The sequence below is a fragment of the Gorilla gorilla genome, chromosome 21 (genome assembly GCF_029281585.2).
Source record: "Gorilla gorilla gorilla isolate KB3781 chromosome 21, NHGRI_mGorGor1-v2.1_pri, whole genome shotgun sequence".
NCBI lineage: Eukaryota > Metazoa > Chordata > Mammalia > Primates > Hominidae > Gorilla > Gorilla gorilla.
This window is the reverse complement of record NC_073245.2, coordinates 82,072,215-82,097,961: the sequence shown is the minus strand read 5'-3', so window position 1 is coordinate 82,097,961 and position 25,747 is coordinate 82,072,215.

The following is a 25,747-nucleotide window of genomic DNA, read 5'->3' as shown; positions in this document are numbered from 1 at the left end:
GAACATGGAAATATCTGCACCGCCATCTCTATAAACGTGGAAATATCTACACCGCTATCTGTTTGAACTTGGAAATATCTACACTACTCTCTGTATAAAATTGAAATTATCTACACCGCTATCTCTATAAATATGGAAATATCTACACTGCTATCTGTATAAACATGGAAATATCTACACCGCTATCTGTATAAACTTGGAAATATCTCCACCGCTATCTGTATAAACATGGAAATAACTACAACGCTGTCTCTATAAACTTGGAAATAACTACACCACTATCTCTGTAAACATGGAAATATCTAGACCGCCATCTCTATAAACATGGAAATATCTACACCACCATCTGTATAAACATGGAAATATCTATACTGCTATCTGCATAAACATGGAAATATCTACACCGCCATCTCTATGAACATGGAAATATCTACACCGCCATCTGTACGAAAATGGAAATAGCCATACCGCCATCTGTATGAACATGTAAATATCTACACCGCCATCTGTATGAACATGGAAATGTCAACACCGCTAACTGTATGAACATGGAAATATCTACACCGCTATCGGTATGAACATGGAAATATCTACACCGCTATCTGTATGAACATGGAAATATCTACACCGCTATCTGTATGAACGTGGAAATATCTACAATGCCATCTGCATGAACGTGGAAATAACTACACCGCCATCTGTATGAACATGGAAATATCTACACCGCCATCTGTATGAACACGGAAATATCTACACCGCCATCTGTATGAACATGGAAATATCTACACCGCCATCTGTATGAACATGGAAATATCTACACAGCCATCTCTACGAACATGTAAATATCTACACCGCCATCTGTATGAACATGTAAATACACCGCTAACTGTATGAACATGGAAATATCTACAGCACCATCTGTATGAACATGTAAATATCTACACCGCCATCTGTATGCGCATGGAAATATCTACACCGCTAACTGTATGATCATGGAAATATCTACACCGCTATCTGTATGAACATGGAAATATCTACAGCCCCATCTGTATGAACACGGAAATATCTACAAAGCTACCTGTATGAACATGGAAATATCTACACCGCTCTCTGTATGAACATGGAAATATCTACACCACTATCTGTATGAACATGCAAATATCTACAAAGCTGTCTGTATATCATTGGAAATATCTACACTGCTATCTCTATAAACATGGAAATAACTACACTGCTATCTGTATAAACATGGAAATATCTACACCGCCATCTCGATAAACATGGAAATATCTACACCGCCATTTGTATGAACATGGAAATATCTACACCGCCATCTCTATGAACATGGAAATATCTACACCGCCGTTTGTATGAACATGGAAATATCTACACCGCCATCTGTATGAACATGGAAATATCTTCACCGCCATCTGTATGAACATGGATATATGTACACCGGAATCTGGATGAACATGGAAATATCTACACCGCTATCTGCATGAACATGGAAATATCTACAAAGCTATCTGAATATACATGGAAATATTTACACAGATTTCTCTGTAAATATGGAAATAACTACAGCGCTATCTCTATAAACTTTGAAATATCTACACTGCCATCTGTATGAACATGGAAATATCTACACCACCATCAGTACAAACATGGATATATCTACACCGCCATCTGTATTACGATGGAAATATCTACACCGCTATCTGTATAAACATGGAAATATCTGCCCAACTATCTGTATAAACATGGAAATATCCGCACCACTATCTGTATAAACATTTAAATATCTACGCTGCTATCTGCACAAACATGGAAATATCCACACCGCTATCTGTGTAAACATGGAAATACCCACACCGCCATCCCTATAAACATGGAAATATCTAGACCGCCATTTCTATATACATGGAAATATCTACACCGCCATCTCTATGAACATGGAAATATCTACACCGCCATCTGTACGAACATGGAAATATCTATACTGCCATCTGTATGAACATGTAAATATCTACACCGCCATCTGTATGAACATGGAAATATCTACACCGCTAACAGTATGAACATGGAAATATCTACACCGCTATCTGTATGAACATGGAAATATCTACACCGTTATCTGTATGAACATGGAAATATCTACACCGCTATCTGTATGAACATGGAAATATCTACACCACTATCTGTACGAACATGGAAACATCTATACCGCTATCTGTATGAACATGCAAATATATACACAGCTATCTGTATATCAATGGAAATATCTACACAGCTATCTCTATTAACATGGAAAAAACTACAGTGCTATCTGTATAAACAAGGAAATATCTACACCGCCACCTGTATGAGCAGGGAAATATCTACACTGCCATCCGTACAAACATGGAAATATCTACACCGCCATCTGTATTAACATGTAAGTATCTTCACCGCCATCTGTAAGAACATGGAAATATCTACACCGCCATCTCTATGAACATGGAAATATCTACACCGCCATCTGTACGAACATGGAAATATCTACAACGATATCTGTATGAACATGAAAATATCTACACCGCTATCTGTATGAACATGGAAATATCTACAACGATATCTGTATGAACATGCAAATATCTACACAGCTATCTGTATAAAATTGAAATTATCTACACCACTATCTCTATAAAAATGTAAATAACTACACTGCTATCTGTATAAACATGGAAATATCTACACCGCCATCTCTATGAACATGGAAATATCTACACCGCCATTTGTATGAACATGGAAATATCTACACCGCCATCTGTATGAACATAGAAATATCTTCACCGCCATCTCTATGAACATGGAAATACCTACACCGCTATCTGCATGAACATGGAAATATCTACACAGCCTTCTCTATGAACAGGGAAATGTCTACACCGCTATCTGTAGGAACATGGAAATATCTACACCGCTATCTGTACGAACATGGAAATATCTACACCGCTATCTGTACGAACATAGAAATATCTACAACGCTATCTGTACGAACATGGAAATATCTACACCGCTATTTGTAGGAACATGCAAATATCTACACAGCTATCTGTATATCAATGGAAATATCTACACTGCTATCTCTATAAACATGGAAATAAATGCACTGCTATCTGTATAAACATGGAAATATCTACAAAGCCACCTGTATGAACATGGAAATATCTACACTGCCATCCGTACGAACATGGAAATATCTACACCGCCATCTGTATGAACATGGAAATATCTACACCACCATCTGTATGAACATGGAAATATGTACACCGCCGTCTATATAAACGTGGAAATATCTACACTGCTATCTGTATGAACTTGGAAATATCTACACTGCTATCTGTATAAAATTGAAATTATCTACACCACTATCTCTATAAACATGGAAATATCTACACCACTATCTGTATAAACATGGAAATATCTACACCGCTATCTGTATAAACATGGAAATATCTTCACCGCTATCTGTATATACATGGAAATATATACAATGCTGTCTCTATAAACTTTGAAATAACTACACCACTATCTCTATAAACACGGAAATATCTAGACTGCCATCTCTATAAACATGGAAATATCTACACCACCATCTGTATAAACATGGAAATATCTATACAGCTATCTACATAAACATGGAAATATCTACACCGCTATCTGTATAAACATGGAAATATCTACACCGTTATCTGTATGAGCATGGAAACATCTACACCGCCTTTTCTATGAACATGGAAATATCTACACCGCCATCTGTATGAACATGGAAATATCTAGACCGCCATCTGTATAAACGTGGAAATATGTACATCGCTATCTGTAAGAACTTGGAAATATCTACACTGATCTCGGTATAAAATTGAAATTATCTACACCACTATCTCTATCAACATGGATATATCTACACTGCTATCTGTATAAACATGGAAATTTCTACACCGCTATCTGTATAAACCTGGAAATATCTTCACCGCTATCTGTATAAACATGGAAATATCTAGACCGCCATCTCTATAAACATGGAAATATCTACACCACCATCTGTATAAACATGGAAATATCTATACCGCTATCTGCATAAACATGGAAAATCTACACCACCATCTCTATGACCATGGAAATATCTACACCGCCATCTGTACGAACATGGAAATATCTACACCGCCATCTGTATGAACATGGAAATATCTACACCGTTATCTGTATGAACATGTAAATATCTACAACGCTAAATTGTGAAATGGAAATGTCAACACCGCTATTGGTATGAACATGGAAATATCTACACCGCTATCTGAATGAACATGGAAATATCTACACCGCTATCTGTATGAACATGGAAATATCTACACCGCTATCTGTATGAACATGGAAATAGCTAAACCGCTATCTGTATGAACATGCAAATATCTACACAGCTATCTGTATAAAATTGAAATTATCTACACCACTATCTCTATAAAAATGGAAATAACTACACTGCTATCTGTATAAACATGGAAATATCTACACCGCCATCTCAATGAACATGGAAATATCTACACCGCCATTTGTATGAACAAGGAAATATCTACACCGCCATCTCTATGAACATGGAAATATCTACACCGCCGTCTGTATGAACATAGAAATATCTTCACCGCCATCTGTATTATCATGGATATATGTACACCAGCATCTAGATGAACATGGAAATATCTACACCGGTATCTGCATGAACATGGAAATATCTACACAGCTATCTGAATATACATGGAAATCTCTACACAGATTTCTCTATAAATATGGAAATAACTATAGCGTTATCTGTATAAACTTCAAAATATCTACACCGAAATCTGTATGAACAAGGAAATATCTACACTGCCATCTGTAAAAACATGGACATATCTACACAGCCATCTGTATTAAGATGGAAATATCTACACCGATATCTGTATAAACATGGAAATATCTGCCCAACTATCTGTATAAACATGGAAATATCCGCACCGCTATCTGTATAAACATGGAAATATCTACACTGCTATCTGCATAAACATGGAAATACCTACACCGCCATCTGTGTAAACATGAAAATATCTACACCGCCTTCCCCATAAACATGGAAATATCTACACCGCCATCTGTATGAACATGGAAATATCTACACCTCCATCTCTAGAAACGTGGAAATATCTACACCGCTATCTGTATGAACTTGGAAATGTCTACAGTGCTCTCTGTATAAAATTAAAATTATCTACACCACTATCTCTATAAACATGGAAATATCTACACTGCTATCTGTATAAACATGGAAATATCTACACCGCTATCTGTATAAACATGGAAATATCTTCACCGCTATCTGTATAAACATGGAAATATCTACAACGCTGTCCCTATAAACTTGGAAATAACTACACCTCTATCTCTGTAAACATGGAAATATCTAGACCGCCATCTCTATAAACATGGAAATATCTACACCACCATCTGTATAAACATGGAAATATCTCTACCGCTATCTGCATAAACATGGAAATATCTACACCGCCTTCTCTATGAACATGGAAATGTCTACACCGCCATCTGTACGCACATGGAAATATCTACACCGCTATCAGTATGAACATGGAAATATCTACACCGCTATCTGTATGAACATGGAAATATCTACACCGCTATCTGTATGAACATGCAAATATCTTCACCGCTAACTGTATGAACATGCAAATATCTTCACAGCTATCTATATATCAATGGAAATATCTACACTGCTATCTCTATAAACATGGAAATAACTACACTGCTATCTGTATAAACATGGAAATATCTACACCGCCATCTCTATGAACATGGAAATATCTACACCGCCGTTTGTATGAACATGGAAATATCTACACTGCCATCTGTATGAACATGGAAATACCTTCACCGCCATCTGCATGAACATGGATATATCTACAACGGCATGTGGATGAACATGGAAATATCTACACCTCTATCTGCATGAACATGGAAATATCTACACAGCTATCTGCATATACATGGAAATATCTAATCAGATTTCTCTATAAATATGGAAATCACTACAGCGCTATCACTATAAACTCGGAAATATCTACACCGCCATCTGTATGAACATGGAAATATGTACAACGCTATCTGTACGAACATGGACATATCTACACCGCCATCTGTATTAAGATGGAAATATCTACACCGATATCTGTATAAACATGGAAATATCTGCCCAACTATCTGTATAAGCATGGAAATACCCGCTCTGCTATCTGTATAAACATGGAAATATCTACACCGCTATCTGCATAAACATGGAAATATGCACACCGCTATCTGTGTAAACATGGAAATGTCTACACCGCTATCAGTGTAAACATGGAAATATCTACACTGCCATCTGTGTAAACATGAAAATATCTACACCGCCATCTCTATAAACATGGAAATATATACACCACCATCTGTATGAACATGGAAATATCTACACCGCCATCTCTATAAATGTGGAAATATCTACACCGCTATCTGTATGAACTTGGAAATATCTACACTGCTATCTGTATAAAATTGGAATTATCTACATCACTATCTCTATAAACATGGAAATATCTACACCACTATCTGTATAAACATGGAAATATCTTCACCGCTATCTGTATAAACATGGAAATATCTACAACGCTGTCTCTATAAACTTGGAAATAACTACACCACCATCTCTATAAACATGGAAATACCTAGACCGCGATCTCTATAAACATGGAAATATCTACACCACCATCTGTATAAACATGGAAATATCTATACCGCTTTCTGCATAAAGTTGGAAATATCTACACCGCCATCTCTATGAACATGCAAATATCTACACCGCCATCTGTATGAACATGGAAATATCTACACTGCTAACTGTATGAACATGGAAATATCTACACCGCTATCTGTATGAACATGGAAATATCTACACCGTTATCTGTATGAACATGGAAATATCTACACCGCTATCTGTACGAACATGGAAATATCTACACAGCTATCTGTATATCAGTGGAAATATCTACACTGCTATCTCTATAAACATGAAAATAAAAACACTGCTATCTGTATAAACATGGAAATATCTACACCGCCATCTCTATGAACATGGAAATATCTACACCGCCATTGTATGTACATGGAAATATCTACACCGCCATCTGTATGAACATGGAAATATCTACACCGCCATTTGTATGAACATGGAAATATCTACACCACCATCTGTATGAACATGGAAATATCTTCACCGCCATCTGTATGAAGATGGATATATCTACACCGGCATCTGGATGAACATGGAAATATCTACACCGCTATCTGCATGAACATGGAAATATCTACACAGCTATCTGCATATACATGGAAATATCTACACAGATTTCTCTATAAATATGGAAATAACTACAGCTCTATCACTATAAACTTCGGAATATCTACACCGCCATCTGTATGAACATGGAAATATCTACACCGCCATCTGTACGAACACGGACATATCTACAACGCCATCTGTAATAAGATGGAAATATCTACACCGCTATCTGTATAAACATGGAAATATGTGCACCACTATCTGTATAAACATGGAAATATCCGCACCGCTATCTGAATAAACATGGAAATATCTACACCGCTGTCTGCATAAACATGGAAATATCCACACCGCTATCTGTGTAAACATTTAAATGTCTACACCGCTATCTGTGTAAACATAAAAATATCTACACCGCCATCTGTGTAGACATGAAAATATCTACACCGCCATCTCTATAAACATGGAAACATCTACACCGCCATCTGTATGAACATGGAAATATCTACACCGCCATCTCTATAAACGTGGAAATACCTACACCGCTATCTGTATGAACTTGGAAATATCTACACTGCTATCTGCATAAAATTGGAATTATCTACACCACTGTCTCTATAAACATGGAAATACCTACACCGCTATGTGTATAAACATGGAAATATCTACACCGCTATCTGTATAAACATGGAAATATCTTCATCGCTATCTCTATAAACATGGAAATATCTACAACGCTGTCTCTATAAACTTGGAAATAACTACACCACTATCTATATAAACATGGAAATATCTAGACCGCCATCTCTATAAACATGGAAATATCTACACCAACATCTGTATAAACATGGAAATATCTTCACCGCTATCTGTATAAACATGGAAATATCTACAACGCTGTCTCTATAAACTTGGAAATAACTAAACCACTATCTCTGTAAACATGGAAATATCTAGACCGCCATCTCTATAAACATGGAAATATCTACACCACCATCTGTATAAACATGGAAATATCTCTACCGCTATCTGCATAAACATGGAAATATCTACACCGCCTTCTCTATGAACATGGAAATGTCTACACTGCCATCTGTACGCACATGGAAATATCTACACCGCTATCTGTAGGAACTTGTAAATATCTACACCGCTATCTGTATGAACATGGAAATATCTACACCGCTATCTGTATGAACATGGAAATAACTACACCGCTATCTGTATGAACATGCAAATATCTTCACCGCTAACTGTATGAACATGCAAATATCTTCACAGCTATCTATATATCAATGGAAATATCTACACTGCTATCTCTATAAACATGGAAATAACTACACTGCTATCTGTATAAACATGGAAATATCTACACCGCCATCTCTATGAACATGGAAATATCTACACCGCCATTTGTATGAACATGGAAATATCTACACTGCCATCTGTATGAACATGGAAATACCTTCACCGCCATCTGCATGAACATGGATATATCTACAACGGCATGTGGATGAACATGGAAATATCTACACCACTATCTGCATGAACATGGAAATATCTACACAGCTATCTACATATACATGGAAATATCTACACAGATTTCTCTATAAATATGGAAATAACTACAGCGCTATCTCTATAAACTCTGAAATATCTACACCGCCATCTGTATGAACATGGAAATATGTACAACGCTATCTGTACGAACATGGACATATCTACACCGCCATCTGTATTAAGATGGAAATATCTACACCGCTATCTGTATAAACATGGAAATATCTGCCCAACTATCTGTATAAGCATGGAAATACCCGCTCTGCTATCTGTATAAACATGGAAATATCTACACCGCTATCTGAATAAACATGGAAATATGCACACCGCTATCTGTGTAAACATGGAAATGTCTACACCGCTATCAGTGTAAACATGGAAATATCTACACCGCCATCTGTGTAAACATGAAAATATCTACACCGCCATCTCTATAAACATGGAAATATCTACACCACCATCTGTATGATCATGGAAATATCTACACCGCCATCTCTATAAATGTGGAAATATCTACACCGCTATCTGTATGAACTTGGAAATATCTACATTGCTATCTGTATAAAATTGGAATTATCTACATCACTATCTCTATAAACATGGAAATATCTGCACCACTATCTGTATAAACATGGAAATATCTTCACCGCTATCTGTATAAACATGGAAATATCTACAACGCTGTCTCTATAAACTTGGAAATAACTACACCACCATCTCTATAAACATGGAAATACCTAGACCGCGATCTCTATAAACATGGAAATATCTACACCACCATCTGTATAAACATGGAAATATCTATACCGCTTTCTGCATAAAGTTGGAAATATCTACACCGCCATCTCTATGAACATGGAAATATCTACACCGCCATCTGTATGAACATGGAAATATCTACACCGCTAACTGTATGAACATGGAAATATCTACACCGCTATCTGTATGAACATGGAAATATCTACACCGTTATCTGTATGAACATGGAAATATCTACACCGCTATCTGTACGAACATGGAAATATCTACACAGCTATCTGTATATCAGTGGAAATATCTACACTGCTATCTCTATAAACATGAAAATAAAAACACTGCTATCTGTATAAACATGGAAATATCTACACCGCCATCTCTATGAACATGGAAATATCTACACCGCCATTGTATGTACATGGAAATATCTACACCGCCATCTGTATGAACATGGAAATATCTACACCGCCATTTGTATGAACATGGATATATCTACACCACCATCTGTATGAACATGGAAATATCTTCACCGCCATCTGTATGAAGATGGATATATCTACACCGGCATCTGGATGAACATGGAAATATCTACACCGCTATCTGCATGAACATGGAAATATCTACACAGCTATCTGCATACACATGGAAATATCTACACAGATTTCTCTATAAATATGGAAATAACTACAGCTCTATCACTATAAACTTCGGAATATCTACACCGCCATCTGTATGAACATGGAAATATCTACACCGCCATCTGTACGAACACGGACATATCTACAACGCCATCTGTAATAAGATGGAAATATCTACACCGCTATCTGTATAAACATGGAAATATGTGCACCACTATCTGTATAAACATGGAAATATCCGCACCGCTATCTGAATAAACATGGAAATATCTACACCGCTGTCTGCATAAACATGGAAATATCCACACCGCTATCTGTGTAAACATTTAAATGTCTACACCGCTATCTGTGTAAACATAAAAATATCTACACCGCCATCTGTGTAGACATGAAAATATCTACACCGCCATCTCTATAAACATGGAAACATCTACACCGCCATCTGTATGAACATGGAAATATCTACACCGCCATCTCTATAAACGTGGAAATATCTACACCGCTATATGTATGAACTTGGAAATATCTACACTGCTATCTGTATAAAATTGGAATTATCTACACCACTGTCTCTTTAAACATGGAAATACCTACACCGCTATGTGTATAAACATGGAAATATCTACACCGCTATCTGTATAAACATGGAAATATCTTCATCGCTATCTCTATAAACATGGAAATATCTACAACGCTGTCTGTATAAACTTGGAAATAACTACACCACTATCTATATAAACATGGAAATATCTAGACCGCCATCTCTATAAACATGGAAATATCTACACCAACATCTGTATAAACATGGAAATATCTTCACCGCTATCTGTATAAACATGGAAATATCTACAACGCTGTCCCTATAAACTTGGAAATAACTACACCACTATCTCTGTAAACATGGAAATATCTAGACCGCCATCTCTATAAACATGGAAATATCTACACCACCATCTGTATAAACATGGAAATATCTCTACCGCTATCTGCATAAACATGGAAATATCTACACCGCCTTCTCTATGAACATGGAAATGTCTACACCGCCATCTGTACGCACATGGAAATATCTACACCGCTATCTGTAGGAACTTGGAAATATCTACACCGCTATCTGTATGAACATGGAAATATCTACACCGCTATCTGTATGAACATGGAAATATCTACACCGCTATCTGTATGAACATGCAAATATCTTCACCGCTAACTGTATGAACATGCAAATATCTTCACAGCTATCTATATATCAATGGAAATATCTACATTGCTATCTCTATAAACATGGAAATAACTACACTGCTATCTGTATAAACATGGAAATATCTACACCGCCATCTCTATGAACATGGAAATATCTACACCGCCATTTGTATGAACATGGAAATATCTACACTGCCATCTGTATGAACATGGAAATACCTTCACCGCCATCTGCATGAACATGGATATATCTACAACGGCATGTGGATGAACATGGAAATATCTACACCACTATCTGCATGAACATGGAAATTTCTACACAGCTATCTACATATACATGGAAATATCTACACAGATTTCTCTATAAATATGGAAATAACTACAGCGCTATCTCTATAAACTCGGAAATATCTACACCGCCATCTGTATGAACATGGAAATATGTACAACGCTATCTGTACGAACATGGACATATCTGCACCGCCATCTGTATTAAGATGGAAATATCTACACCGCTATCTGTATAAACATGGAAATATCTGCCCAACTATCTGTATAAGCATGGAAATACCCGCTCTGCTATCTGTATAAACATGGAAATATCTACACCGCTATCTGCATAAACATGGAAATATGCACACCGCTATCTGTGTAATCATGGAAATGTCTACACCGCTATCAGTGTAAACATGGAAATATCTACACCGCCATCTGTGTAAACATGAAAATATCTACACCGCCATCTCTATAAACATGGAAATATCTACACCACCATCTGTATTAACATGGAAATATCTACACCGCCATCTCTATAAATGTGGAAATATCTACACCGCTATCTGTATGAACTTGGAAATATCTACACTGCTATCTGTATAAAATTGGAATTATCTACATCACTATCTCTATAAACATGGAAATATCTACACCACTATCTGTATAAACATGGAAATATCTTCACCGCTATCTGTATAAACATGGAAATATCTACAACGCTGTCTCTATAAACTTGGAAATAACTACACCACCATCTCTATAAACATGGAAATACCTAGAACGCGATCTCTATAAACATGGAAATATCTACACCACCATCTGTATAAACATGGAAATATCTATACCGCTTTCTGCATAAAGTTGGAAATATCTACACCGCCATCTCTATGAACATGGAAATATCTACACCGCCATCTGTATGAACATGGAAATATCTACACCGCTAACTGTATGAACATGGAAATATCTACACCGCTATCTGTATGAACATGGAAATATCTACACCATTATCTGTATGAACATGGAAATATCTACACCGCTATCTGTACGAACATGGAAATATCTACACAGCTATCTGTATATCAGTGGAAATATCTACACTGCTATCTCTATAAACATGAAAATAAAAACACTGCTATCTGTATAAACATGGAAATATCTACACCGCCATCTCTATGAACATGGAAATATCTACACCGCCATTGTATGTACATGGAAATATCTACACCGCCATCTGTATGAACATGGAAATATCTACACCGCCATTTGTATGAACATGGAAATATCTACACCACCATCTGTATGAACATGGAAATATCTTCACCGCCATCTGTATGAAGATGGATATATCTACACCGGCATCTGGATGAACATGGAAATATCTACACCGCTATCTGCATGAACATGGAAATATCTACACAGCTATCTGCATATACATGGAAATATCTACACAGATTTCTCTATAAATATGGAAATAACTACAGCTCTATCACTATAAACTTCGGAATATCTACACCGCCATCTGTATGAACATGGAAATATCTACACCGCCATCTGTACGAACACGGACATATCTACAACGCCATCTGTAATAAGATGGAAATATCTACACCGCTATCTGTATAAACATGGAAATATGTGCACCACTATCTGTATAAACATGGAAATATCCGCACCGCTATCTGAATAAACATGGAAATATCTACACCGCTGTCTGCATAAACATGGAAATATCCACACCGCTATCTGTGTAAACATTTAAATGTCTACACCGCTATCTGTGTAAACATAAAAATATCTACACCGCCATCTGTGTAGACATGAAAATATCTACACGGCCATCTCTATAAACATGGAAACATCTACACCGCCATCTGTATGAACATGGAAATATCTACACCGCCATCTCTATAAACGTGGAAATATCTACACCGCTATCTGTATGAACTTGGAAATATCTACACTGCTATCTGTATAAAATTGGAATTATCTACACCACTGTCTCTATAAACATGGAAATACCTACATCGCTATGTGTATAAACATGGAAATATCTACACCGCTATCTGTATAAACATGGAAATATCTTCATCGCTATCTCTATAAACATGGAAATATCTACAATGCTGTCTCTATAAACTTGGAAATAACTACACCACTATCTATATAAACATGGAAATATCTAGACCGCCATCTCTATAAACATGGAAATATCTACACCAACATCTGTATAAACATGGAAATATCTATACCGCTATCTGCATAAACATGGAAATATCTACACCACCATCTCTATGGACATGGAAATATCTACACCGCCATCTGTACGAACATGGAAATATCTACACCGATATTTGTATGAACATGAAAATATCTACACCGCTATCTGTATGAATATGGAAATATCTACACCGATATCTGTAAGAACATGCAAATATCTACACAGCTATCTGTATAAAATTGAAATTATCTACACCACTATCTCTATAAAAATGTAAATAACTACACTGCTATCTGTATAAACATGGAAATATCTACACCGCCATCTCTATGAACATGGAAATATCTACACCGCCATTTGTATGAACAAGGAAATATCTACACCGCCATCTCTATGAACATGGAAATATCTACACCGCCATTTGTATGAACATGGAAATATCTACACCGCCATCTGTATGAACATAGAAATATCTTCACCGCCATCTCTATGAACATGGAAATACCTACACCGCTATCTGCATGAACATGGAAATATCTACACAGCCTTCTCTATGAACAGGGAAATGTCTACACCGCTATCTGTAGGAACATGGAAATATCTACACCGCTATCTGTACGAACATGGAAATATCTACACCGCTATCTGTACGAACATGGAAATATCTACACCGCTATATGTACGAGCATGGAAATATCTACACCGCTATTTGTAGGAACATGCAAATATCTACACAGTTATCTGTATATCAATGGAAATATCTAAACTGCTATCTCTATAAACATGGAAATAAATGCACTGCTATCTGTATAAACATGGAAATATCTACAAAGCCACCTGTATGAACATGGAAATATCTACACTGCCATCCGTACGAACATGGAAATATCTACACCACCATCTGTATGAACATGGAAATATCTACACCGCCATCTCTATAAACGTGGAAATATCTACACTGCTATCTGAATGAACTTGGAAATATCTACACTGCTATCTGTATAAAATTGAAATTATCTACACCACTATCTCTATAAACATGGAAATATCTACACCACTATCTGTATAAACATGGAAATATCTACACCGCTATCTGTATAAACATGGAAATATCTTCACCGCTATCTGTATATACATGGAAATATATACAATGCTGTCTCTATAAACTTTGGAATAACTACACCACTATCTCTATAAACACGGAAATATCTAGACTGCCATCTCTATAAACATGGAAATATCTACACCACCACCTGTATAAACATGGAAATATCTATACAGCTATCTACATAAACATGGAAATATCTACACCGCTATCTGTATAAACATGGAAATATCTACACCGTTATCTGTATGAACATGGAAATATCTACACCACCTTTTCTATGAACATGGAAATATCTACACCGCCATCTGTATGAACATGGAAATATCTAGACCGCCATCTGTATAAACGTGGAAATATCTACATCGCTATCTGTAAGAACTTGGAAATATCTACACTGATCTCGGTATAAAATTGAAATTATCTACACCACTATCTCTATCAACATGGATATATCTACACTGCTATCTGTATAAACATGGAAATTTCTACACCGCTATCTGTATAAACATGGAAATATCTAGACCGCCATCTCTATAAACATGGAAATATCTACACCACCATCTGTATAAACATGGAAATATCTATACCGCTATCTGCATAAACATGGAAAATCTACACCACCATCTCTATGACCATGGAAATATCTACACCGCCATCTGTACGAACATGGAAATATCTACACTGCCATCTGTATGAACATGGAAATATCTACACCATTATCTGTATGAACATGGAAATATCTACACCGTTATCTGTATGAACATGGAAATATCTACACCGCCACCTGTATGAACATGGAAATATCTACACTGCCATCCGTACGAACATGGAAATATCTACACCGCCATATGTATGAACATGTAAATATCTACACCGCCATCTGTATGAACATGTAAATATCTACAACGCTAAATGTGGACATGGAAATGTCAACACCGCTATTGGTATGAACATGGAAATATCTACACCGCTATCTGCATGAACATGGAAATATCTACACCGCTATCTGTATGAACATGGAAATATCTACACCGCTATCTGTATGAACATGGAAATAGCTAAACCGCTATCTGTATGAACATGCAAATATCTACACAGCTATCTGTATAAAATTGAAATTATCTTCACCACTATCTCTATAAAAATGGAAATAACTACACTGCTATCTGTATAAACATGGAAATATCTACACCGCCATCTCAATGAACATGGAAATATCTACACCGCCATTTGTATGAACAAGGAAATATCTACACCGCCATCTCTATGAACATGGAAATATCTACACCGCCATCTGTATGAACATAGAAATATCTTCACCGCCATCTGTATTAACATGGATATATGTACACCGGCATCTAGATGAACATGGAAATATCTACACCGGTATCTACATGAACATGGTAATATCTACACAGCTATCTGAATATACATGGAAATGTCTACACAGATTTCTCTATAAATATGGAAATAACTATAGCGCTATCTGTATAAACTTCAAAATATCTACACCGAAATCTGTATGAACAAGGAAATATCTACACTGCCATCTGTAAAAACATGGACATATCTACACAGCCATCTGTATTAAGATGGAAATATCTACACCGATATCTGTATAAACATGGAAATATCTGCCCAACTATCTGTATAAACATGGAAATATCCGCACCGCTATCTGTATAAACATGGAAATATCTACACTGCTATCTGCATAAACATGGAAATACCTACACCGCCATCTGTGTAAACATGAAAATATCTACACCGCCTTCCCCATAATCATGGAAATATCTACACCGCCATCTGTATGAACATGGAAATATCTACACCTCCATCTCTATAAACGTGGAAATATCTACACCGCTATCTGTATGAACTTGGAAATGTCTACAGTGCTCTCTGTATAAAATTAAAATTATCTACACCACTATCTCTATAAACATGGAAATATCTACACTGCTATCTGTATAAACATGGAAATATCTACACCGCTATCTGTATAAACATGGAAATATCTTCACCGCTATCTGTATAAACATGGAAATATTTACAACGCTGTCCCTATAAACTTGGAAATAACTACACCACTATCTCTGTAAACATGGAAATATCTAGACCGCCATCTCTATAAACATGGAAATATCTACACCACCATCTGTATAAACATGGAAATATCTCTACCGCTATCTGCATAAACATGGAAATATCTACACCGCCTTCTCTATGAACACGGAAATGTCTACACCGCCATCTGTACGCACCTGGAAATATCTACACCGCTATCTGTAGGAACTTGGAAATATCTACACCGCTATCTGTATGAACATGGAAATATCTACACCGCTATCTGTATGAACATGGAAATATCTACACCGCTATCTGTATGAACATGCAAATATCTTCACCGCTAACTGTATGAACATGCAAATATCTTCACAGCTATCTATATATCAATGGAAATATCTACACTGCTATCTCTATAAACATGGAAATAACTACACTGCTATCTGTATAAACATGGAAATATCTACACCGCCATCTCTATGAACATGGAAATATCTACACCGCCATTTGTATGAACATGGAAATATCTACACTGCCATCTGTATGAATATGGAAATACCTTCACCGCCATCTGCATGAACATGGATATATCTACAACGGCATGTGGATGAACATGGAAATATCTACACCACTATCTGCATGAACATGGAAATTTCTACACAGCTATCTACATATACATGGAAATATCTACACAGATTTCTCTATAAATATGGAAATAACTACAGCGCTATCTCTATAAACTCGGAAATATCTACACCGCCATCTGTATGAACATGGAAATATGCACAACGCTATCTGTACGAACATGGACATATCTACACCGCCATCTGTATTAAGATGGAAATATCTACACCGCTATCTGCATAAACATGGAAATATCTGCCCAACTATCTGTATAAGCATGGAAATACCCGCACTGCTATCTGTATAAACATGGAAATATCTACACCGCTATCTGCAAAAACATGGAAATATGCACACCGCTATCTGTGTAAACATGGAAATGTCTACACCGCTATCAGTGTAAACATGGAAATATCTACACCGCCATCTGTGTAAACATGAAAATATCTACACCGCCATCTCTATAAACATGGAAATATCTACACCGCCATCTGTATGAACATGGAAATATCTAAACCGCCATCTCTATAAATGTGGAAATATCTACACCGCTATCTGTATGAACTTGGAAATATCTACAGTGCTATCTGTATAAAATTGGAATTATCTACATCACTATCTCTATAAACATGGAAATATCTACACCACTATCTGTATAAACATGGAAATATCTTCACCGCTATCTGTATAAACATGGAAATATCTACAACGCTGTCTCTATAAACTTGGAAATAACTACACCACCATCTCTATAAACATGGAAATACCTAGACCGCGGTCTCTATAAACATGGAAATATCTACACCACCATCTGTATAAACATGGAAATATCTATACCGCTTTCTGCATAAAGTTGGAAATATCTACACCGCCATCTCTATGAACATGGAAATATCTACACCGCCATCTGTACGAACATGGAAATATATGCACCGTCATCTGTATGAACATGTAAATATCTACACCGCCATCTCTATGAACATGGAAATATCTACACCGCTAACTGTATGAACATGGAAATATCTACATCGCTATCTGTATGAACATGGAAATATCTACACCGTTATCTGTATGAACATGGAAATATCTACACCGCTATCTGTATATCAGTAGAAATATCTACACTGCTATCTCTATAAACATGAAAATAAAAACACTGCTATCTGTATAAACATGGAAATATCTACACCGCCATCTCTATGAACATGGAAATATCTACACCGCCATTGTATGTTCATGGAAATATCTACACCGCCATCTGTATGAACATGGAAATATCTACACCGCCATCTCTATGAACATGGAAATATCTACACCGCCGTTTGTATGAACATGGAAATATCTACACTGCCATCTGTATGAACATGGAAATACCTTCACCGCCATCTGCATGAACATGGATATATCTACAACGGCATGTGGATGAACATGGAAATATCTACACCTCTATCTGCATGAACATGGAAATTTCTACACAGCTATCTGCATATACATGGAAATATCTAATCAGATTTCTCTATAAATATGGAAATCACTACAGCGCTATCACTATAAACTCGGAAATATCTACACCGCCATCTGTATGAACATGGAAATATGTACAACGCTATCTGTACGAACATGGACATATCTACACCGCCATCTGTATTAAGATGGAAATATCTACACCGATATCTGTATAAACATGGAAATATCTGCCCAACTATCTGTATAAGCATGGAAATACCCGCTCTGCTATCTGTATAAACATGGAAATATCTACACCGCTATCTGCATAAACATGGAAATATGCACACCGCTATCTGTGTAAACATGGAAATGTCTACACCGCTATCAGTGTAAACATGGAAATATCTACACTGCCATCTGTGTAAACATGAAAATATCTACACCGCCATCTCTATAAACATGGAAATATATACACCACCATCTGTATGAACATGGAAATATCTACACCGCCATCTCTATAAATGTGGAAATATCTACACCGCTATCTGTATGAACTTGGAAATATCTACACTGCTATCTGTATAAAATTGGAATTATCTACATCACTATCTCTATAAACATGGAAATATCTACACCACTATCTGTATAAACATGGAAATATCTTCACCGCTATCTGTATAAACATGGAAATATCTACAACGCTGTCTCTATAAACTTGGAAATAACTACACCACCATCTCTATAAACATGGAAATACCTAGACCGCGATCTCTATAAACATGGAAATATCTACACCACCATCTGTATAAACATGGAAATATCTATACCGCTTTCTGCATAAAGTTGGAAATATCTACACCGCCATCTCTATGAACATGCAAATATCTACACCGCCATCTGTATGAACATGGAAATATCTACACCGCTAACTGTATGAACATGGAAATATCTACACCGCTATCTGTATGAACATGGAAATATCTACACCGTTATCTGTATGAACATGGAAATATCTACACCGCTATCTGTACGAACATGGAAATATCTACACAGCTATCTGTATATCAGTGGAAATATCTACACTGCTATCTCTATAAACATGAAAATAAAAACACTGCTATCTGTATAAACATGGAAATATCTACACCGCCATCTCTATGAACATGGAAATATCTACACCGCCATTGTATGTACATGGAAATATCTACACCGCCATCTGTATGAACATGGAAATATCTACACCGCCATTTGTATGAACATGGAAATATCTACACCACCATCTGTATGAACATGGAAATATCTTCACCGCCATCTGTATGAAGATGGATATATCTACACCGGCATCTGGATGAACATGGAAATATCTACACCGCTATCTGCATGAACATGGAAATATCTACACAGCTATCTGCATATACATGGAAATATCTACACAGATTTCTCTATAAATATGGAAATAACTACAGCTCTATCACTATAAACTTCGGAATATCTACACCGCCATCTGTATGAACATGGAAATATCTACACCGCCATCTGTACGAACACGGACATATCTACAACGCCATCTGTAATAAGATGGAAATATCTACACCGCTATCTGTATAAACATGGAAATATGTGCACCACTATCTGTATAAACATGGAAATATCCGCACCGCTATCTGAATAAACATGGAAATATCTACACCGCTGTCTGCATAAACATGGAAATATCCACACCGCTATCTGTGTAAACATTTAAATGTCTACACCGCTATCTGTGTAAACATAAAAATATCTACACCGCCATCTGTGCAGACATGAAAATATCTACACCGCCATCTCTATAAACATGGAAACATCTACACCGCCATCTGTATGAACATGGAAATATCTACACCGCCATGTCTATAAACGTGGAAATACCTACACCGCTATCTGTATGAACTTGGAAATATCTACACTGCTATCTGCATAAAATTGGAATTATCTACACCACTGTCTCTATAAACATGGAAATACCTACACCGCTATGTGTATAAACATGGAAATATCTACACCGCTATCTGTATAAACATGGAAATATCTTCATCGCTATCTCTATAAACATGGAAATATCTACAACGCTGTCTCTATAAACTTGGAAATAACTACACCACTATCTATATAAACATGGAAATATCTAGACCGCCATCTCTATAAACATGGAAATATCTACACCAACATCTGTATAAACATGGAAATATCTTCACCGCTATCTGTATAAACATGGAAATATCTACAACGCTGTCTCTATAAACTTGGAAATTACTACACCACTATCTCTGTAAACATGGAAATATCTAGACCGCCATCTCTATAAACATGGAAATATCTACACCACCATCTGTATAAACATGGAAATATCTCTACCGCTATCTGCATAAACATGGAAATATCTACACCGCCTTCTCTATGAACATGGAAATGTCTACACTGCCATCTGTACGCACATGGAAATATCTACACCGCTATCTGTAGGAACTTGTAAATATCTACACCGCTATCTGTATGAACATGGAAATATCTACACCGCTATCTGTATGAACATGGAAATAACTACACCGCTATCTGTATGAACATGCAAATATCTTCACCGCTAACTGTATGAACATGCAAATATCTTCACAGCTATCTATATATCAATGGAAATATCTACACTGCTATCTCTATAAACATGGAAATAACTACACTGCTATCTGTATAAACATGGAAATATCTACACCGCCATCTCTATGAACATGGAAATATCTACACCGCCATTTGTATGAACATGGAAATATCTACACTGCCATCTGTATGAACATGGAAATACCTTCACCGCCATCTGCATGAACATGGATATATCTACAACGGCATGTGGATGAACATGGAAATATATACACCACTATCTGCATGAACATGGAAATATCTACACAGCTATCTACATATACATGGAAATATCTACACAGATTTCTCTATAAATATGGAAATAACTACAGCGCTATCTCTATAAACTCTGAAATATCTACACCGCCATCTGTATGAACATGGAAATATGTACAACGCTATCTGTACGAACATGGACATATCTACACCGCCATCTGTATTAAGATGGAAATATCTACACCGCTATCTGTATAAACATGGAAATATCTGCCCAACTATCTGTATAAGCATGGAAATACCCGCTCTGCTATCTGTATAAACATGGAAATATCTACACCGCTATCTGAATAAACATGGAAATATGCACACCGCTATCTGTGTAAACATGGAAATGTCTACACCGCTATCAGTGTAAACATGGAAATATCTACACCGCCATCTGGGTAAACATGAAAATATCTACACCGCCATCTCTATAAACATGGAAATATCTACACCACCATCTGTATTAACATGGAAATATCTACACCGCCATCTCTATAAATGTGGAAATATCTACACCGCTATCTGTATGAACTTGGAAATATCTACATTGCTATCTGTATAAAATTGGAATTATCTACATCACTATCTCTATAAACATGGAAATATCTACACCACTATCTGTATAAACATGGAAATATCTTCACCGCTATCTGTATAAACATGGAAATATCTACAACGCTGTCTCTATAAACTTGGAAATAACTACACCACCATCTCTATAAACATGGAAATACCTAGACCGCGATCTCTATAAACATGGAAATATCTACAACACCATCTGTATAAACATGGAAATATCTATACCGCTTTCTGCATAAAGTTGGAAATATCTACACCGCCATCTCTATGAACATGGAAATATCTACACCGCCATCTGTATGAACATGGAAATATCTACACCGCTAACTGTATGAACATGGAAATATCTACACCGCTATCTGTATGAACATGGAAATATCTACACCGTTATCTGTATGAACATGGAAATATCTACACCGCTATCTGTACGAACATGGAAATATCTACACAGCTATCTGTATATCAGTGGAAATATCTACACTGCTATCTCTATAAACATGAAAATAAAAACACTGCTATCTGTATAAACATGGAAATATCTACACCGCCATCTCTATGAACATGGAAATATCTACACCGCCATTGTATGTACATGGAAATATCTACACCGCCATCTGTATGAACATGGAAATATCTACACCGCCATTTGTATGAACATGGATATATCTACACCACCATCTGTATGAACATGGAAATATCTTCACCGCCATCTGTATGAAGATGGATATATCTACACCGGCATCTGGATGAACATGGAAATATCTACACCGCTATCTGCATGAACATGGAAATATCTACACAGCTATCTGCATACACATGGAAATATCTACACAGATTTCTCTATAAATATGGAAATAACTACAGCTCTATCACTATAAACTTCGGAATATCTACACCGCCATCTGTATGAACATGGAAATATCTACACCGCCATCTGTACGAACACGGACATATCTACAACGCCATCTGTAATAAGATGGAAATATCTACACCGCTATCTGTATAAACATGGAAATATGTGCACCACTATCTGTATAAACATGGAAATATCCGCACCGCTATCTGAATAAACATGGAAATATCTACACCGCTGTCTGCATAAACATGGAAATATCCACACCGCTATCTGTGTAAACATTTAAATGTCTACACCGCTATCTGTGTAAACATAAAAATATCTACACCGCCATCTGTGTAGACATGAAAATATCTACACCGCCATCTCTATAAACATGGAAACATCTACACCGCCATCTGTATGAACATGGAAATATCTACACCGCCATCTCTATAAACGTGGAAATATCTACACCGCTATATGTATGAACTTGGAAATATCTACACTGCTATCTGTATAAAATTGGAATTATCTACACCACTGTCTCTTTAAACATGGAAATACCTACACCGCTATGTGTATAAACATGGAAATATCTACACCGCTATCTGTATAAACATGGAAATATCTTCATCGCTATCTCTATAAACATGGAAATATCTACAACGCTGTCTGTATAAACTTGGAAATAACTACACCACTATCTATATAAACATGGAAATATCTAGACCGCCATCTCTATAAACATGGAAATATCTACACCAACATCTGTATAAACATGGAAATATCTTCACCGCTATCTGTATAAACATGGAAATATCTACAACGCTGTCCCTATAAACTTGGAAATAACTACACCACTATCTCTGTAAACATGGAAATATCTAGACCGCCATCTCTATAAACATGGAAATATCTACACCACCATCTGTATAAACATGGAAATATCTCTACCGCTATCTGCATAAACATGGAAATATCTACACCGCCTTCTCTATGAACATGGAAATGTCTACACCGCCATCTGTACGCACATGGAAATATCTACACCGCTATCTGTAGGAACTTGGAAATATCTACACCGCTATCTGTATGAACATGGAAATATCTACACCGCTATCTGTATGAACATGGAAATATCTACACCGCTATCTGTATGAACATGCAAATATCTTCACCGCTAACTGTATGAACATGCAAATATCTTCACAGCTATCTATATATCAATGGAAATATCTACACTGCTATCTCTATAAACATGGAAATAACTACACTGCTATCTGTATAAACATGGAAATATCTACACCGCCATCTCTATGAACATGGAAATATCTACACCGCCATTTGTATGAACATGGAAATATCTACACTGCCATCTGTATGAACATGGAAATACCTTCACCGCCATCTGCATGAACATGGATATATCTACAACGGCATGTGGATGAACATGGAAATATCTACACCACTATCTGCATGAACATGGAAATTTCTACACAGCTATCTACATATACATGGAAATATCTACACAGATTTCTCTATAAATATGGAAATAACTACAGCGCTATCTCTATAAACTCGGAAATATCTACACCGCCATCTGTATGATCATGGAAATATGTACAACGCTATCTGTACGAACATGGACATATCTGCACCGCCATCTGTATTAAGATGGAAATATCTACACCGCTATCTGTATAAACATGGAAATATCTGCCCAACTATCTGTATAAGCATGGAAATACCCGCTCTGCTATCTGTATAAACATGGAAATATCTACACCGCTATCTGCATAAACATGGAAATATGCACACCGCTATCTGTGTAATCATGGAAATGTCTACACCGCTATCAGTGTAAACATGGAAATATCTACACCGCCATCTGTGTAAACATGAAAATATCTACACCGCCATCTCTATAAACATGGAAATATCTACACCACCATCTGTATTAACATGGAAATATCTACACCGCCATCTCTATAAATGTGGAAATATCTACACCGCTATCTGTATGAACTTGGAAATATCTACACTGCTATCTGTATAAAATTGGAATTATCTACATCACTATCTCTATAAA